We start from the raw sequence: 18,457 nt of genomic DNA on the forward strand, positions 1-18,457 counted from the left end.
ATGAAGCTGTGGCTCAAAATGGCCTTGAGTGAAAGTGCTAAGAGACAGTGCCCAATTCCTGAGGTCAAGCTCCTGACCACCAAAAAGAGTATCTGAGTATCTACTGGGCTCTGGGCTGTGTGTGTGTGTGTGTGTGTGTGTGTGTGTGTGTGTGTATGTGTGTGTGTGTGTGTGAGTGTGTTTGTAGAAAGTGGTATTGCTGTGCAATCAGGTGCATTATAGTGCCCTGAAAGAATTTATAATCTCATATGAGAGAAAAAATATTCATGGAAGTTACCATGTACAAGATAAATAGCAGGGACATCTGAAGTGTGTTTGAGTTCTGAAGAGAGTTGTTCTACCAGTTTGAGGGGATCAGAGAAAGAGGTGGTACTTAGTTTGATTTTTCAAAAGGGGATTTAACTTACACAAGTAGATTTCAGGGATGTGGAAAAACTCAACATCTTGAAGAAGCCCAGAGGCATGAAAGCCTCAGGGAATGGTCAGTGGCCAGGTGGAACAACTAGAAAATTGGGTGTGCAAGCGCTAGGAGGAGTGGAGACTGGGAATCCTATTTGATGCAATCTTAGAGAAAAAGCTAGTGAGACCTCTATCTCACCAGAGATGTTCATGATAGTTTGTGCTTGTAATCCCAGTTATGCAGAAGGATACGGTAGTAGGACTAAAATCTAAATTCTCTTTGGTCAAAATCATAAGACTTTTTTTTTTTAAAGAAAAACAAGCTTAAAAAATTTGGGGGCATGAACCAGGCGGTAGGAATGCTTGCCTAGTAGCACAAAGTCTTCATTTCAAAGTTCCATACCACCAAAAAATCAAGTAGGTAAGACAGATAAGGACATAGACGTGGCATTATAAGTTGTCACTCCCCTTCACCCAAATGAGGCTATATTTGGAGAGTCTTTAAATTGATTTACAGTGAGGTCTTTAGGGTGGGCCCTAATTCATTCTGACAGATATACTTTATAGGAAGAGGAAAGTTGGGTGCCCACATGCACAGTCACACAAAGGAAACTGATGTGCAAGCAGAAGAGGACAACTAACTTCAAGATCAAGAGAGGCCTCAGACCAGATGAAATGAGCCAATACCCTAATCTCATCCGAAGGCCAGAGTATAAGAAAAATCTATTTAAAAGTACCGCATTTGCGGTATTTTATGACTTTCCTAGCAAGCCAGTCATGTTAGGTGTTTGAATTTTAGGAAAAACAATCTGGATTGCAAAAGTTGAACTTTTGCAAAAGAGCAGTTCATATGTGAGGAAAAAGTGGCTCACGCCTGTCATCTGAGCTACACAGAAGGCTAAGATTTGAGGATTGAGGCTGGAAGCCAAGTTCTTTCTTTCTTTCTTTCTTTCTTTCTTTCTTTCTTTCTTTCTTTCTTTCTTTCTTTCTTTCTGTCAGTCTTTGGGCTTGAACTCAGGGCCTGGGTACGTCTGAGCATTTTTTGCCAGTCCTGGGGCTTAAACTCAGGGCCTGCACATTGTCCTTGGGCTTTCTTCAAGGCTGGCATTCTACCACTTGAGCCGCAGTAAAACGTCTAGCTTTTTCTGTGTATGTAGTACTGAGGAATTGAACCCAGGGCTTCATGCATGCTAGGCAAGCACTTTACCACTAGACCAAACTCCCAGCCCTTTCTGAGCCTTTTTGCTCAGGCTAGCACTTTACCACTTTATGACATAGCACCACTTCTAGTTTTCTGGCAGTTAATTGAACATAAGTGTCTCAAGACTTTCCTGTCCAGGATGGCTTCAAACAAGATCTCAGCCTCCTGAGTAGCTAGGATTACAGGCATAAACCACCAGCACCGACCTAATTTGAGTTCTTATCTTCATCTAATCAGCAAAAAGCCAAAAGTGGAGGTGTGGCTCAAATGGTAGAGTGTCAGCCTTGAGTAAAAAAAAAAAAAAACTAAACTAAAGGAAAGTATCTTGACTTTGAGATCAAGCCCCAATACCACACCAAAATAATAATAATAATAATAGAGTGACTAATATGATTGATTCATGTGTACTTCAGGAAAGGAACTAGAACTAGAACCATCCTCTAAAGAGAATGAATTCAAGAGAAAAGACTGAGCAGGAAGCCAATAGATGTGACAGGTCTGAGGCTGAGCCTTTCTGTTTTTTACATCTGTAGTTAAAGGCCTAACTAATATTTTATATTATTTTAGTCTACGACAAACTCCTGTTCAGGATAGTAGGAGGATAAGAGGATCAAAGTGTGTAGGACAAAGCCAGGAGAGAACCATTTTTCTGTAGAATGGTAAATAATCCCTGGAAATTGGCAAGAAAAGCATACTTGAAATTTTCAGGACCGCAAAAGAATGTTGCAGCAATAGTCACTGTGATAGTCACACTTTTCATTACTGTGACAAAATACTTGAAATAAAAAAGGGAGTAAGAATTTATTTGATTCAGGGTTTCTGAGTTTTTAGGCATAGTCTTTGGCTCCAACAGTAACTGATCCTAAAGAAGGACCATTATCAAGGTGCTGGAAGCATTCCACACAGGCAATATATCTAGTGGCAGAAAAGATGCAAACTGACAAAGAGAAGGGAGAGGGAGGGAGGGAGATACCTGGAGGACCTTCACTGACCTACTACCTCCCGCTAGGCTCCACCTCCTAAAATTTCCCGCACCTCCCCAAATAGTGCCATCACATGGGAGCCAGGCTTTCAATACATGATTCTTTAGGGGGCATCCAAATAGTAACAGCTAGAAAACATAAAATGCAGTTTCCAGGGTGCTGATTTACTAGAGTAGTTGAAATGCTGAGATACATTCTTGTGAATAACAGATCTCAAGCCTTGAATTTCTCTATGTACTTCATAAGAAGTGAACATTTAAAACTGTGTCAGTTTGTATCTTTTTACTTCATTTTGGTTTTGACCCCTTTGGAGTATGAGCCAAGGGAAATAGAGGCAATGATTGTTACATGATTACAAAGCAGGTATAAAAGCCAGAACATAAAAGCCAGGTATAAAAGCTATACATGGGGCCGGGAGTTTGGCCTAGTGGTTAAAGTGCTTGCCTAGCATGCATGAAGACCCGGGTTCGATTCCTTGGTACCACATACATAGAAAAAAGCTGGAAGTGGTGCTGAAGCTCAAGTGGTAGAGCTCTAGCCTTGAGAAAATCCAAGGACAGTGCTCAAGCCCTGAACTCAAGCCCAGGACTGGCAAAAAAAAAAAAAAAGAAAAAAAAAAGCTATACATGGTGAAAATGGGCCCAGATGGAAAGGATGGTATAATCATATAAATAGAACATAAGAACTTGCTGAATTTGAGGATAGGGACAAGTTGCTGAGATTGCCCAGGTTTAGAAATTGAATAGCTCAGGGTAAATTTCACTTTATTTTAATAATCCTGATACATAGCCTAGGCTGAGACAGGAAGAGCTGAGATCAAGACTACAAAGTAGGACTGATTTTACTGAGGGAAGGCAGAGTGATGGGGGAGAGAGGAAAAGGGGAGGAAAGGGAAGGGAAGGAGGAAGGATAAGAATTAGAGAAAGTAATTCTATCTATTCAAGAAGCTGAGATCTGAGGATCATGGTTCAAAGCCAGCCCAGGTACGGAAGTCCGTGAGACTCTTATTTCTAATTAACCACCAGAAAACCAGAGGTGGTGCTGTGGCTCAAGGGGTAGGACGGTAGCCTTGAGCTGAAGTGCTCAGGGATAGAGTCCAGGCCCAGAGTTCAAGCATCAGAGAAAGAGATATAATGATGGATGCATGTGAAAACTGTCAAAAGTCAGGGAGTACAGGCACTTTCTACAAGGTAAAAAGGGCAAAAAATGGGCTGGGAGTTTGGCCTAGTGGTAGAGTGCTTGCCTAGCATGCATGAAGACTCAGGTTCGATTCCTCGGTACCACATACATAGAAAAAAGCTGGAAGTGGTGCTGAGGCTCAAGTGGTAGAGCTCTAGCCTTGAGAAAGTCCAAGGACAGTGCTCAGGCCCTGAGCTGAAGCTCAGGACAGGCAAAAAAAGGGGGGGGGGCAAAAAATGGATTCTCTCCTGAACTTAAGCCTCTAGAAGAGAAGTAGGCTTTCAGAGAGCTTGACTTTATGCCCCAGACCCGGTTTTAGACTCCTGACCTTCAGAAGTAAAGAAGAAAATTGACCTTCAGAAGTAAAGAAAAAAAAATTAGTTCTGATAAACTATTGTTTGTGTTACATTGTTTCAGTAGCAATAGGAAAGTAACTTGTAGAACTTCTAATCATCCTTAATGGTTTCTATTAGTGTTGTTTCATCAGGGGAATTTTAATATAATAAAGAAATGAAGCAGGGCACGGTGGCACACGCCTGTAATCCTAGCTGCTCAGGAAGCTGAGATCTGAGGATCATGATTCAAAACCAGCCCAGGCACTAAAGTCTGTGAGACTCTTATCTCCAATTAACCAGTAGAAAAGCAGAGGTGGTACTATGGCTCCAGGGGTAGGGAGGTAGCCTTGCGCTGAAAAGCTCAAGGGCAGCACCCAGGCCCAGAGTTCAAGACCCATGACGAAAGAAAGAAAGAAAGAAAGAAAGAAAGAAAAGAAAGAAAGAAAGAAAAGAATAAAAAGAAAAGAAAAGGCAGGTCTTTGAGCATACCTGCAATTCAATCCTCTTCCCCAGAAGTTATAACAAGTAGCTGGCAGATCAACAAACACATTTCTTTTAAAGGCTGCAAAGGAATATTTGATAAAATATACACTAAGTGGGGCCGGGAGTTTGGCCTAGTGGTTAAAGTGCTTGCCTAGCATGCATGAAGACCCGGATTCGATTCCTCGGTACCACATACATAGAAAAAAGCCGGAAGTGGTGCTGAGGCTCAAGCGGTAGAGCTCTAGCCTTGAGAAGATCCAAGGACAGTGCTCAGGCCCTGAGCTCAAGCCCAGGACTGGCAAAAAAAAAATATACACTAAGTTTATCTTCCACCTAAATATGAATATGCCAGTACCTGATCTGTCTTATAAGTAGTAAAATACATATTCAAGTAATGAAGCTTCTGTAACTTATTATAACTTTTTATTTAACAATCTGTTAACTGACACATGTAAAATATTATAGTAAATGGGGAACCCAAAAATTGAAACTAGCCTGGGAGCCTGGCCTAGTGGTAGAGTGCTTGCCTATTAGGCAGGAAGACCTGGGTTCAATTCCTCAGTACCAAATACATAGAAGAAAGCCAAGAAAGCCAGAAATGGTGCTGTGGATCAAGTGGTAGAGCTCTAGCCTTGAGAAAACCCAAGGATAGTGCTAAGGCCCTGAGCCTAAGCCAAGGAGTGTCAAAAAAAAAAGGAGCTGGGTATGGTGGCTTCACCCCTGTAATCCTAGCTACTCAGGAGTCTGAGATTGGAGGATCTCAGTTCAAAGCCAGCCTGGACACTAAAGAATGTGATATTCTTATCTCCAATTAATCACTAGAAAAGGGAAAATGGGGCTGTGGCTCAGGGGTAGGGCAGAAGCCTTGAGCTGAAGAGCTCAGGTATAGCACCCAGATTTAGAATTCAAGGAATATTGCATTTTAGAAAGCCTATGCATTTCTAAATACATATGTATCTAAGAGAATAGAAATATTGCATTTCCATCATTCTGTTCAGAAATATACATTCATGTATATGTTTGTATTTATTTGTCGGTCATGGGGCTTGACCTCAGGCCTAGGCACTGTCATTGATCCTCTTTGTGCTCAAGACTAGTGCTCTGCCACTTGAGCCACAATGCCACTTTCGGTTTTCTAGTGGTTAATTAAAGGTAAGAGTCTCACAAGGCCCAGGAGTGGTAGAGTGCATGCCTAGCAAGCATAAAGCCCTGGGTTCTATTCCTCAGTTACCACATACACAGAAAAAAGCCAGAAGTGGTGCCATGGCTCAAATGGTACAGTGTTACACTTGAGAAAGCTTAAGGACAGCGCCCAGGCCCTGATTTCAAGCTCCATGACTGGCAAAAATAAAATAAATAAATAAGTCTCGCAAGGACTTTTCTAGTTGAGCTAGCTTTGAACCAGGATCTTCAGATCTCAGCCTCCTGACTAGTGAGTATTACGGGTGTGAGCCACTGACGTCAGGCTTGTTCAGGAATATTTTTTTTTTCAGGATATTTTGTACAGCTCGTGAAGAAAGGAATTCCTAACAGGCAACAAAACTGCTTGTGACAATAATTCTTATGAACATTAAGGAAGGGTTTATTTATTTATTTTCTTTTTATTGTAATTAACAGAAGGTTTACATTATATTCTCCAGATAGAAGATGAATTACTTCACACACATTGATACCCCTTCTCATCTTTTTGTCCCCATTTCCCTCCCCCTATCTTCTACCCTCATCTTGTTTCCCCTCCTTCCCTTTCCTATTTCAAATAAACAAAAAAAAACATATATACAATATACCAGATAACAAGGTAAGATACTGTAACAATATGAGATAACCAAGGGACAACAAAAGAGGTGAGAAATAACAGTACATTAAGAACAATAACCACACATTATATGGCTCTTGTTTCTATATCCTGGAGGTCCTTTCATTTAGCCTCATCCTATATGGCCTTATGTATCTAGGTTTTGCCCTAAGAGAGACGAAGGTTTATACTCATTATTACAAATGAGGGAAACCATTGAGTCTATGCTCCTTTGAGTCTGGCTTACTTCACTTATTTCCAAATCTTTCCATTTCCTTACAAATGGGGCAATGTCATTCTTTCTGATGGGAGCACAGAATTCCATAGTGCATAAATACCACATCTTCTAGATCCAATCATCTACTGAATGGCATCTGAGTTGGTTCTATATCTTTGCTATGGTAAATAGTGCTGCAATGAACATCATTGTACTAGTGGATTTAGTATGCTCTTGTTTCTGGATATTGGGTAAATGCTAAGGAGTGGAATTGCTGGGTCATAGGGGAGTTCTATGTTTAGTCTTTTGAGGAACTGCCATGCTGCTTTCCATAGTGGTTGAACGAATTTGCATTCACACCAACAGTGAAGTAGTAATCACTCTTGGCCACATCTCTGCCAGCATCTGTTGTTATTAGGTTTCTTTTTTTTAATTAAAGAATTTATTAACATTTGTTTTTTATATCATATTTCAAATGACGTGTTTAACAAACAAGTGTTCAAGAAGGGAATATTTATGTACAATCACTGGCACTTAGATTTTAGAACATAATTAAAATTGGGCTGTGGGTTTGTATGTCATAGATACATATGAATCTATGTAATAAAACATGTGAATAGAGTCATAATTTTTTTTATAATTTTTTATTGTGATTAATAGAAGGGTTACATTGTATTCACCAGATAGAAGGTGCATAACTTCACAAACATTGATACCCTTTCTCATGACATGGTCCCTCCCTCCATTTATCTTGTTTTCCCCCCTTCCCTATCCAATTTCAAATAACCAATTAAGCACATATAAAATATATCAGATAACAAGGTGAAATATTGTAACAATATGAGATAACCAAGGGATGGCAAAAGAGATGAGAGATAACATAGTACATTAAGGACAACAGTCACTCTAGAGTCATAAATTTTTATGTCTGTGTAGTTGTGTTTATATTTCCAATAGCATGTCCATAGCATTCAGTATGCAAGTATTGAGTCATCGCTCTTGTACTGCTTGGATCTAATAGCCACATATTAAGGATGCCATGAGCCTTTTGTTCCTTTGGTCTTGACTTGTCTCACTCAACCTGATTTGTTAGATTCATCCACATCCCTGCAAATGCCATTATTTTATCTTGTCTGTTGGCTATGTAGAATTCCACTGTATATGCCACATTTTTTGTATCCATTCATCTGCATCTGGATTTAGCTCAGGGTCTGAGCATTGTCCTTGAGCTTTCTCAAGGCTAGAGTTCTACCACTTGAGCCCCAGCACCAGTTCCAGCTTTTTTCTATGTATGTGGTACTGAGGAATCGAACCTGGGCCTTTGTGCATGCTAGGCAAGCACTCTACCACTAGGGCAAACTCCCAGCAAGGAAGGATTTTTTTTCTTATATTTTTTTATTGTAATTAATAGAAGGGTTACATTACATTCCCCAAATAGAAGGTGTATTAGTTCACATACAGATACCCTTTCTCATGTCTTGGTCCCCATTTCCCTCCCCTCTATCCCCACCCTCATCTTGTTTTCTCCCCTTTCCTATCCAATTTCAAATAACCAAATACGCATATATGCAAGGAAGGATTTTTAAGTTTGTTGAAAATTTCTTCTTGTCTCACCAATTTTTATTCTGTAGTAACATTTTCTAGGTCTGAATCTGCTTTTTATTAAAAATTAAAATAGCTAACTTTAAGAATTAATATTGCATACAGATTCTTCCTCCTTGCCTTTCCTCTTTTGTTCTTGCATGGTATTTTTTTTCTTTGATGGTATGTGATTTTATTTGGCATTTGAAAGTATTCAGAAGGCATTATTTGCAGTGGACTAACTGGTATTTTCTTACTTAATAAGTAAGGGATCAGTCTAAGGGCTTGAGCAAATGCAGAGAGCAAGAGGCCTGGGTGAGATTTCCTTTGCCAGTTCAGCAAGCGCTGGGTAGGCAGGGGCATAGGGAGAGTCTAGAGAGGGAGAATCTGGTCAGATAGCCTCTTTAGTCTGAATTTTGAGTTAAAAAAATAAAGATTTGGAAGCTAGGATTGGTGGCTCATGCCTGTAATCCTAGCTACTCAGGAGGCTGAGATTGGAGGATCAAGGTTCAAAGCCAGCCTGGACAAGAAAGTTGTGGTCTCTTATCTCCAATTAACCACCAGAAAACTGGAAGTGGACTTGTGGCTCAATGTGGTAGAGCGCTAGCCCTGAACAAAAGAGCTCATGGGCAGTGTCCTGAGTCCAAGCACATAACTGGCAAACAAACAAACAAAAAAAGAAAGCACAAAATACAGAATAAAGATGCTCAACTCATCTACCCTGTCTTGGGCAGCTGGAGCATAACCAAAATAGGGTGTCTACCCGGGCAGCATCGACTCCATCCTACTTTGATTTTGTCTAGTGTTCTTGATACAATGGATAAAAGATAAACAGACCCACAGAGCACTGGAGAATTCAACCGATGATTCAAAAGCACAGTTCTGGCAGCTCTGGGTTTGATATATTAACCAAAGTGAGCAATACCTATTTTTGTACATGATACTAAAGGCAAAAATCATGAAAGAAAAGAGACTGACATATTACTCTCAATATCCATACAATATTTTACTAGATCACAGTTTCTTGACTTTTACTCTAACCAATCATTTTTTTAAAAAGGAAGATCACTTTAATTTCCAACTCACATTCTTAAAATCAGACTGTAAGGAAAGGATAAAAATGAAATCATACATAAAGATTAGAATATATAGCTGGGAGCTAGTGGCTTACACTTGTAATTCTAGCTACTCAAGAGATTGAAATCTGAAGGTCATGGATCAAAGCCAACCCAGGCAAAAAAAAAAGTCCATAGGAGTCTTATCTCCAATTACCTAGCAAAAAAGCTTGAAGTGGAGGTATGGCTCATGTAGTAGAGTACCAGCCTTAATGGTGGAGCTAAGGGATAATCCCTCTGTTTCTCATATGTTTTCTTTTTCAAGAAAAAAGCTAAATTTTGTATTCCCTCTCTCTTCTCCCAGAAAGAAAAAGGAATACTTTCATTCCTACTTCACCAAAAAACAGTCAGCTTTCTAATGAGTTCCTGTTAAGAGATACAAGGATACAGTGCTACAGTTAAAATGTGAACACTAGCCAGGTGCTGGTAGCTCATGCCTGTATTTCTAAATACTCAGGATGCTGAGATCTAAGTATCACAGTTTGAAGCCAACCTGGGTAGGAAATCCCATCAGATATTTATCTCCAATTAATCAGCAAAAAGCCAGAGTGTAGACATGGCTCAAGTGTTAGAGCACCTTGAGCAAACAAGCTAACCGATAGCATGAGGCCATGAAGTTAAGCCTCAGTATAGACACACACACACACACACACACACACACACACACACACACACACACACACACAGAAAACAAAAAACACCCACACACAACCCATAGGAACAAAGTAAATGCCATCTACTAGATATGCTATGTTCCCAGGATAGACATAAACAGGCTTTAAGTGTTAGGAACTGTGAATCACTGCTCACACCTTTTTAAGCTTCAATAGAAGTGAATATCTGAGATCCACTGTCCAAATTGCCACTTGAATGGTACCACAGCTTTTTTCTCCTTGTATGTTCAGCGTGAGGCCTATGGCAGGAGTTCAGTTGATTAACTGATTGGAAATTAGCTTGTAGGTAGGCACAGTGGCTCCAGTCTCTAATCATAGCTACTTGGGAACCAGAGGTTAGGAGGATTATAGTTCAAGGCTAGCCTGGGCATAGAAGTTGGAAAGACTTCATCTCTCTCAATGGCTAGTGTGAGCCTGTCATAATCAGTGACACAGGTAAGGACAAGAAGAAGAATCATAGCCCAGGCCAACCTGAACACAAAGCAAATGCTATCTCAAAAATACCAAAAGGAAAAGGGGTTGGAAGCATGCTTCAAGTGGTAAAGCACCTGCCTAGCAGGCAGGAGACAATAAGTTCAATCCCTAGGACTGCCTCACCTAAATGTTCAATTTATAAACTGTGTAGTAGTTTTTGCTATCCAGAGTGTAGGGCTCTCAATATAGATTCCTGGATCTGTGCCCTGATGATAGTATGAACAGAAAACCAAGATGCTCTACACTAATGTTAATGAGTGAAGAATATATCCAATAAAAACTCCACCTTGGATTGGGAGTCTGGTCTAGTGGTAGAGTACTTGCCTAGCATGCACGAAGACCCAGGTTCAATTTCTCAGGGCCACAGACACAGAAAAAGCTGGAAGTGGTGCTGTGGCTCAAGTGGTAGAGCTCTAGCCTTGAGAAAGCCCAAGGACAGTGCTAGGCCCTGAGCTCAAGCCCGGGATTGGCAAACATAAATAAATAAACAAATAAATAAATAAATAATAAAATGAGATAAACTGTTAAAAACTCCACCCTGATAAACTACTTTACAGTTGTGTTGGTGACATTTAGAAGGAATAAAATGTATATTATTGGGGAAATGCAAATTTTGTAAGTTTTGTATAATTTGGCAATGACCACTACAATTAAATATACACAACACACACACATACACACACACAGAGACACGTATACCCTGTGACCCAGCAAGCCCATTTCTTTGAATTCATCACTCTCAAATATGTCCACAGAAAAGAATAATCATTGCAGCATTCTTTGTAATAGCTAAGATTAGATACAAAGTAAATGTTCATATATAGAGAACTGGCAAATGATGATCTATACTGTATAATGGAATTCAGCACTGATGTTAAAAATAAATATGGCAAACTTTCACAGGCTGACATAAAATGATCTCCAAGATGATATGGTTAAGTGAAAAAGTCAGGCAAAAAATATTGGCTAGTATACTATTGCTTATGTAAATAAAGTGAGAAAAATGGTGGTAGTGAGAAGGGATATAAATACCTATTTTTCTTTGAAAAGGCTGTCTCTGGAAGGCGGCATACGAAGCTGTAAGAAAAGCATGCATTAGAAATGGTACTGTGGTTCAAGTGGTAGAGAGCTTGCCTTGAGAAAGCTCAAAGACAGTGCTCATGCCCTAAGTTCAAGCCCCAGGACTGAAAAAAAAATGCCAGGAAAAGGGACTATTAAAAAATTGGAAGTGGGGCCAGGAGTTTGGCCTAGAGGTTAAAGTGCTTGCCTAGCATGCACGAAGACCCGGGTTCGATTCCTCGGTGCACATATACATAGCAAAAAGCGGGAAGTGGTGCTGAGGCTCAAGTAGTAGAGTGCTAGCCTTGAGAAAGTCTAAGGACAGTGCTCAGGCCCTGAGCCCAAGCCCAGGACTGGCAAAAAAAAAAAAAAAAAAAAAAAAAAAAGCATGGACTCTGTGTTGTTGGGCTAGTTGCTGAATATCTGAGCCTCTTCTGTAAAACTCTCTCAAAGATGTGTGAATTAAATGGAAATATTAATTATAAAGCATCTTTCTGTGATAGTACACTTTTATTGATTTCTTATTACAAGATAGTTGAAGTCTTTTCTATTTCAAAACAGTTCTGGATGTGCTAAAAAAAAAACATACCAAGCAGGATCCTTGGACAGGCGTGGTGTGGCTCCTTAGGCTCCTGTGTAACAGCCCCATAACTCCATGTAAGAACTGACTGTAGATCAGGGAGAAGCCTATCTGGCCCAGTATGACTCAAGTTAGTGCAGTGCCCCTTTGCTGTACCAACTGATTGTGTTGGCACTGCTAAATCACCATGTGATTTATTACAAGAGTTACTATGAACAGATGAGGAAATTTTAAAGCAATAGTAAAATTAATAATATAGATTTGTAAAATTCACAGAGCATCCAACACATTATATGTTTCTCCTTCTCCTTTTCAGAACCTGATCATTAGTGCATTATAAATGTTTGGAACATAATAAAAAACTATAATCAAATACACTTTCCTTTACTTCTTTGTGTACTTAGGGCACATTATTGAAATAATTAGCAGATCTCTTATCCTAATAGCAAACATATGTATGAATCTGAATAACCATCTTTCTATAGTTGAAAAAGCCCAGATTCCAGTTGGATCAATATATATTCCTTACATGTAAAAATGCCATCCTCCTCAGAAACAGCTTCCCTACTAGAAACAGCAACAACGCATGCATGTTTCAAATCAAATATACTTTTATTTGCTTCTTTGTGTAGTTATGACACATTATTAAAATAATTAGGTCTTTTTTTTGGCCAGTCTTGGGGCTTGAACTCAGGGCCTGAGCATTGTCAAACTCCCAACCCCAGTAATTAGATTTCTAATAGTATACACATGTATAAATCTGAGCAATGATCTTTCTATGACTGAAAAAGCCTAGAAGTCAGAATCTAGATGCTATCTCTTAACTTTTTCACTGGAAGCTGGCACTCTAACCACTTGAGCCACAGCTCCACTTCTTGCTTAATTAACTACTTCCTGGTTAATTGGTGATAAGAGTCTCACAGGTTTTCCTGCCTGGGAGAGCTTTGATCTCAGATCTCAGTTTCTGAAGTAGCTAGGATTACAAGTGTGAGACACTGGCATCTGGCTTGAGATTTTCTGGCTAGAAATTTACATATTCTGCAGCATGAAATAAATTAACACTAAAAACAATTTTTTTTTTTTCAGTCCCAGGGCTTGGACTCAGGGATGAGCACCGCCCTTGGGCTTTCTCAAGGCTAGCACTCTAACACTTGAGCCACAGCACCAGCACTCTCACTAGTTCATGCTCCTGGTCCTAAAATCATGTATGTTTTTGTGTAACTTTACCTTAGCTAATGAGATAATCCTCTGGATTTGCTTCCTAGCTTTCATAAAGGATGGAAGAAGTAATGTTTTGTAATCTATGCTGGAATTACACAATGTAAGGCCCTGGGGGAGTGGGGTGGTGAAACTGAGCTATCCTTGTACAATATAGTGAGAATGAGAACAGCGACTCCACGAGGCAAAGCTGAGTGTTGCACCTGGTAAATATGGCATTTTCTAATACTTAGGTATTTTTGAAGAAGGGCACTTGTTTGCACAAACCTGGACTCAGAATCAAGGACTCAGCAACCCACTGTGGACCAGATAAATATACTCTTATATTGTTTTTGTCCTTTTTTGTGCAGATATGCTGGTTCACAAAGAAAATCTACTGCAAGCATTGATAGCTTTTAAGGTTTTGATTTTGGTTTTACAGTTGAGGGACTGGACTCAGGCCCTAATACAAACGAGGCCATACATGCACAAAAGTCTCTCAGGTCTAGAACAGGTAGCTCTTATAACCATAACTACTGAGATGGCTCATATCTGAGGATCCTGGTTTAAAGCCAGTCCATTCAAACAAATCTAAGAGGCTTGCAATCTCCAATTAACCACCAAAAAGTCAGAATTAGAGCTATAGCTCAAGTGGCAGAATGCTAGCCTTGAGCAAAAAAGCTAAAGGACAGTGTTCTGGTCCTGAGTTCTAGTCTTAATACTGATGAGAGCATTTTCTTTGAAGCTCAATATGCTGAATTATTACTAAAAGCACCGATTCCAATGATGAACCAAGAGATCAAGCTAACCTGAAGTAAATAAATTATAAACAAAACAATTGTCTCTTTTCTGATGTCTTTCCAAATGATTAAATATGTCAGATCTCTTTATCAATAACTCTAAGCATACCTTTCTAATATTCTTTATTGTGTGGGCTATCAGATTCGGGATTCTCTTTTGAGCTATGAAATTTATGATTCATTTTTACCTGTGGGGGGAAGCAGCCACAGACTTCACAGCAGCTGAGGTGTAGTTCTCATTAATCTTGTTGAACTGCTCCATTTTCTGATGAACACAGAGCTATTGGGACACATATTGACTCTTCTATAGCCCAGAATAGGATATATTCTCTCTGCACAGGGATACATTGGAAATAATACTATTGAGATCCAGTGCATTTAAGTTGCTGCACATAAACTGGTAGGCATTAAAATGTTAAATTGATTTAAATGGATTACTATGTATTAAAATGTTTAAATTGTATCTCCTCAATATTTAGTTGTCAGAACATATCACAATGTTTTATAATTCATCTGATTCATTTAATCATAAAAACAAGCTGATTAAATGCTTTGGGAATTTGCTGTGTACCTATAGTGAGGGCCATAATCAGAGCAAATGCATCATAACTGAATAAGCTTAATAAAACTTAAAACAATAAAACTTAAAGATACTGGAATGTGAATATCATATCACTTTCGCACATCATGAAATATCACTTTTTTATTTTGTGTTTCTTTTCTCTCATGTTTTTATTACATCCTTAACTATATGGGAGTTTGTTCTGACATGTCCATATAAGCATACAATGCATCTGACTGAGCTAACACCTAACTGCCCATCATCCTTACTCCTTGACCAACCACTTTCAACCAATTTTATTATTCCATTTTTACACATGAACACAAAATATTTTGACCATATTCATCTTCCCTTACTCTCTCCATTCATCCTCCCACTAATGCTCACACTGAAAAAAAAATAAAAGAAGATGTGTTGCATTCATCCCATTCTATTTTTTGTGTTTTTAGTTGTTAGGGTAAAGTATAGAGGGACTATGGTTACATTTGTCAGGTAGTGGGTGCATTATTTCTCCCACATTGATACCCCTTCTCATGTTTTTGTTCCTTTTTCCCACCCCCACCTCCTCCCAGCCATCTTGTTTTCCCCCTTCCCTTCCCTATTTCAAATAAATGTATATACAATATACCAGGTAGCAAAGTCAGATATAGGTAGGATTATAGGCCTGAATCACCAGCTCCTGGCACCACTCATTTTTTAATGTATGCTAATTGTCCAAAGGTATTTTACAAGTGCATATGCAGTATTTTAACACGTATGCATACATGCATATACCACAACTTTCTTTTCTTTTTTTTTTTTCTGTCTGAGACCACAACTAGGTCTCAGTACTGGATGTTATTACTCATTGGCTAGCACTCTAGCAATTGATCCTTGCCTCTATTATGATTTACAGGAATTTAATGTTAGACAACAAACAAGACTGAAATATAATGTATCTATTCATGAAGATAGCAAAGGGAAACTCACTACAAGCTGTTGACTAGTAGCAGGTAGTGAGAATAAGGAAAATGACAGTTACAGAAGGGAAGGTCAATCTAATTAAATATAATCCTTAAAAAAAAAAAAACCAAAAAACTTTTTTTGCTAGTCCTGGGGCTTGAACTCAGGGCCTGGGCACTATCCTTGGACACTTTTGCTCAAGGCTAGCACTCTGCCACTTGAGCCACAGCATCACTTCCGGCTCTTTCTGTGTAGTGGTTTTGGGAAATGGAACCCTGGGCTTCATGCATGCTAGGCAAGCACGCTACCAGTAGACGATGCTCCTGGACCATTAAATATTCTTTTTCTTTTCTTTTCTTTTCTTTTCTTCTTTCTTTCTTTCTTTCTTTCTTTCTTTCTTTCTTTCTTTCTTTCTTCCTCCTCTTCCCCCTCCTGTTCTTCTTCTTCTTGTTCTTAATTTTTTTTTTGTTGTTGTTCTTGCCCTTGATTCTGGACCTGGGTGCTGTCCCTGAGCTCTTCAGCTCAAGGCTACCCCTGGGCCTGGGGCATTGGCCCTGAGCTCTTCAGCTCTAGGCTACAGCCCTATCCCTGGAGCCACAGCCACACTTCCCAGTTTCTAGTGATTTGTTGGAGATTAGAGTCTCATGTTCTTTTGTGCCCAAGCTGACTTTGAACCTCAATTCTCAGATCTCAGCCTCATGAGTAGCTAGGATTACAGGCGTGAGCCATCATGCCTGGCTAAATATTGCAAACACAGAGCATAGAAAAAACTGATGATAGGCTAAGATTTCGCTTGGGGGCATAGTTTACTGCCCTCTGTATAATATCATTGGGTAAATGAGGGATTCTTAAATCAAGATATACTGTGAATGAGAAAGTGTTTCTCACTAGCCTTGTTTCCTGCTCCATTGCAGGTCTCTTGCTGCCACCTTGTTGCCTCTGGCATTGGTGAGGGCTTTATTCCCAAAGTGGGAATTGTCCCAGTAGACTCCAGAAATAGCAGCATAAGAACAACTACCAGAAGATGGAGATCAAACTTTATTTTTCTGTCAGTGTCACCATTTTTTGAATAGCTCTTCCTTTCTCTATTTATCTGTAATAAAACAACTTTTACATGTCAAAGCTTCACATGCATGAGTATTTGCAAAGACCAGAACCAGTAGTGCACTTAATTATTTTAACTATACAAATGCTTGATCCTGTTGGTGTCACCCCTCTTTATTCTGCTTCATAAAATTTTTTATATTTTCATAGAAATTTCAACGTGATTACCAACTTTCAAAAAAAATCCCATGGAGATTTTCTGTTATTTATCTGTAGATTAATTTGAGAAGAAAGTGACACTATTCCTGAACATTTCTACTTGTTTATGTCTGAGTGCTTTTAAAAGATTTTTTAAAAATTTTGTTAAAACTATTACACAGGGCTGGGAGTTTGGCCTAGTGGTAGAGTGCTTGCTTAGCATGCACAAAGACCTGGGTTCAATTCCTGGGTATCACATACATAGAAAAAAGCTGGAAGTGGTGCTGAGGTTCAAGTGGTAGAGCTCTAACCTTGAGAAAGTCCAAGGACAGTGCTCAGGCACTGAGCTCAACCCCAGGACTGGCAAACAAAACAAAACAAAACAAAACAAAAAACCTATTACACAGATTTGACAACTTTACTACTGGATATTTGGACTTCCAGTGTTATAATAAATGTTGCCTTTTAACATTGAAATAGGAAGGGAAGAAGGGAGGAAGAGAGGAAGAAAAGAAAGAAGGAAAGAAAAAGAAGAAAGGAAGAGAGAAAGAAAGAGACAGCGGCATCTGATTACAAAGATTTTCAGCAATCTTAAGTTCTGAGTGATAGCACTTGGGTGATAGGGACAGATTTGGGAAATTGTATAGATTCAGCTTCCTAGGAAACTGGAGAAGCAAAGCACTAAAACTGTTGCAGTACTCCAGGAAACAAAGACAGTGCTGGACTAGATTGATACAAATAAGTGTCTAAGGAAAAAAAGAAAAAAAAATTACAGACAGGCCAGAGATGATTTAGGACCGGGTGCTTGCATCATTGAGTATCTGATGACTATGTTTCTTCTTATCTCATAGAATAAAGGAAATTAATATATTTAAAATCTTTAAAATGCCACTCAAATTTAATTAGGATAACGTATCTTCTTTTTCAATTTTTAATGAAGGATTTTTGTTGTTTGCTTGCTTTTTTTTTTTTTTTTTTTTGCCAGTCCTGGGGCTTGCACTCAGGGCCAAGGCACAGTTCTTGAGTTTTCTCGACTAGTGTTCTACTACTTGAGCTATAGCACCACTTCTGGACGTCTCTGTGTAGTTGGTAAGAACCCAGGCTTGGTGCATGCTAGGCAAGCACTCTACCACCAGGCCAAACTCCCGGCCCCGAATGAAGGATTTTTATCTAATTTATTGGCGTACCTTTTCATTTCTCAAACATAAGAGCTAGTTGAAAGTATTTTCTTTCATTTCAGATGAAAATACCATTCTATATTCCTCACCAAGGCCAGGGGTCGTTCCACAGTAACATTTTTTTCTGTTTCCGGAGGGCAGTCAGTCTTCCTCCAGCCGGGTTCCGGGGCTCCGCGGCGCCCAGCCACGCCCCTGACCTAGCCGGGGGAGCTCACCTGGGCCAGCGGCCGCGCGCTCCCGCCCCGCCCCCTGCGCCGCCTTCCCGCCCACAGGAGAAGCTCCGCCCGCTCCAGCCCCGCAACCCAACTCCTCCCCTCCTTCCGCCGCTTCCTCCGTCCCCGCCCCCATGGCTGTTTCCTATTGGCTAACCTAGCGGTACCGCGGCCAGGATGCAGCAGAGCCGAGTTCTGATTGGCTAGAAGGCAGCCTGGGTTCTTCTAATTGGCTGATAGAAAGAACCA

Source organism: Megascapheus bottae, chromosome 1 (genome assembly GCF_031878675.1).
Source record: "Megascapheus bottae isolate mThoBot1 chromosome 1, mThoBot2.hap1, whole genome shotgun sequence".
Classification (NCBI taxonomy): domain Eukaryota; kingdom Metazoa; phylum Chordata; class Mammalia; order Rodentia; family Geomyidae; genus Megascapheus; species Megascapheus bottae.